Genomic DNA, 2,869 nt, shown 5'->3' with positions numbered 1-2,869 from the left:
ATTTCTCTCAAATATTGTTCACAAATCTGAAAAAATCTGTGATAGTGAGCACTTCTCCTTTGCCGAGATAATCCATCCCACCTCACAGGTGTGGCATATCAAGATGCTGATTAGACAGCATGATTATTGCACAGGTGTGCCTTAGGCTGGCCACAATAAAAGGCCACTCTGAAACATGCATTTTTGATTTATTGGGTGGGTCTGGGGGGGTCCGAAAACCAGTCAGTATCTGGTGTGAGGGTTAGGGTTAGGGTTAGGGTAATGTTGTGAATCGAGTGGCCTGTGTTCATCGTCCATAGAGTACGCCTGCCCATACCATAACCCCACAACCACCATGGGCCACTCGATTCACAACATTACCCTAACCCTAACCCTAACCCTAATCCTAACCCTCACACCAGATACTGGTGTGAGGTGCTCACTATCAAAGATTTTTTCAGATTTGTGTACAATATTTGAGAGAAATGGTTATTTNAGCATCGATCTGTGTATCTATGATCCGTCACAGGTTACCTCATCCTCCTCCTCCTCCTCCTCCTCTTCCTGTGCATTTTTGCTTTATTGGGGGGTCTGGCCCAGACCCCCCAATAAAGCAAAAATGCACAGGAAGAGGAGGAGGAGGAGGAGGAGGATGAGGTAACCTGTGACGGATCATAGATACACAGATCGATGCTTTATTGATCCCAAATGTGGAAATGATTGAGTTCCATCGGGAGAGTTCAGGCATTCGAATACTATCATTCGGACAAGTAGAGAGTCTTCATCATGAGTCTGAGTCTTCAGAGACTTCTCGACGCTGTCCTGCAAACAGACTTTCATTTCACTTTAATTAATGTTCATATAAACATGTATGTTATTCTAATATGGAGTAACTGCATATCCAAACCAACATTCCCCCTGAGAGTAACAAAGTGTTTTGATTCTTCTGCAAGTTGAAGGCCAACAGAAGGCCATCTCACACACACACACACACACACACACACACACACACACACACACACACACACACACACACACACTGAAACCTCAGCATCTACCTGGCTGCCACGCTGGCACCCCCCAAACTCCTAAATGTCTTTATGGAGGTGTTTAAAAAGCCCCCCCCCCTCTGGCTCTTTCCAGCATGGCGTCGGGGGGCCAGGGGTCCCCTCTTCCTCTTCTTTCTTCTCCTCTTTTCAAGTCCCTTCTTCTCTCCCTCTCAGCAATTTTTAAATAGTCCTTCTTTCCATATTAGCGTCTCTGAGAGCCCGTTAACGATCCAGTCCCTCCGACCCCCTGCTGGCTTCTGTTAGCACTTAGCTACGTTAGCAGGGGGTGAAAAGGGACGGAGAGGAGGAGCTGCTCGATTGGACCTGCAGGTTTTTGAAGTTTTATGGAGCTGCTTAAAATTGGATTTCGGGGGGTTTACGTTAAAATGTTTATGGCAGCCACCTTGTTCATTGTGGGGCCCTTTATTTTTGTTACATCGTAAGGAAGTTATATGTTTCCACGTGAGCCAAAAAGCAAGAGTTCAAAACCAAAACAACTCGTGGTTTACTGCAACTTTGACACGATGCATGTTTTCTGCAGATGATCAGATTGGTTTGAAACAGCAGAAAGGTGCACTGGTCTGTAGTCACTGCACAACCCTAACCCTGATTCTGTGCTAACTGATAGCAGTTTATACAGAAACTACCTTTTTAAATAATAATAATAATACATGTCATTTATATAGCGCTTTTCCTGGTGCTCAAAGCGCTTAAAGACGAGGTTCGGGACGTCCGTACTCCTGGGCCAGAGCAACTCTCAGAAAACCATTGAACTCCAGCCCCGGGGACAGAAAGGGAAACCATGCCAATCCATTCCTTTCCAAGTTCATGGCTATGATACTCCTACAAACCCATTCTCATTGTTTTTCCATTGGAGCACTTCTCCTGTCTATAGGTCAGAGGTCACAGTCAAACACGCCCACCTGAGACCAGTCCTGACAGGGAAGTGATCTGTGTTGGTATCGACAGAGGAGGAATTCCCTCTGAGCCGCAGAGAGATCTCTCCGTCTATACCAGGCAACCTGCGGCCCTTTAAGCCCTCTGCTCTGGCTCCCTTGAGCTTAGACAAAAACAAGAAGGAAACAAAATAAAAGTATTTGTAGGACTATTTATATTTTGTTGCACGGTTGAAAATGTTTGGTATCTTGTATTTTGAGGTGATACTGTGACACATAAATAAAAAACAAAACGCTTTTAATTAGGTCAACTAAAATATGCGTCACATCCTGCTACGGTCCCGCGCCAGCGCCTTTTCTTGCAGGCGAATAACCTGACCCCCGGCTCCATGAGCGAACTATGGAAAAGTATGTGAGGAACACAGGATTTAATTCTGCGCGGACAGAGTTATCTGCTTTCACAGCAAACGATGCTGGTATGTTTGATATGTGGAGAGAAGCTGTCAAAGGTGCTGCAGCCTTTACGTATCGAGGAACAACACGGAAGAGGAAGACAGCTGATGATCTTCAGTCGTAATTCAATCCGTTAACTCTTTTCAGGTTGCAGCTATATGTTTTATTTATTTCAAAGTGAGTCCATTTGAATTATTTTCTTCCAATGTGCAGAGGACTCCCCAAGTGCTGTTTGATTGATTTTAAAGTAGGCCTGTGAATTTTTTTTATTCTCCTTTTGAGAGTTCTTTGTTTCTTTTTAAGCAGTTTTCTATAATGTAATAAATAATAAATGCAACAAATCTGTAGTGTTTGTCTGTGATATAACAACGAGTTTATAAGCTATCAAGCTATCAGATATGTTTTGCGGCTCCAGAAAAAGAAATGGGTGGAAAAAAGGGGTGAAAATGTCTCCTTTGGTCAAAGAGGTTGCAGAGCCCTGCTCTATTCTCT

Source organism: Notothenia coriiceps, unplaced genomic scaffold (assembly GCF_000735185.1).
Source record: "Notothenia coriiceps isolate Sejong01 unplaced genomic scaffold, NC01 NC01_scaffold00020646, whole genome shotgun sequence".
Lineage (NCBI taxonomy): Eukaryota > Metazoa > Chordata > Actinopteri > Perciformes > Nototheniidae > Notothenia > Notothenia coriiceps.
Note: the sequence above shows the minus strand (reverse complement) of the source record.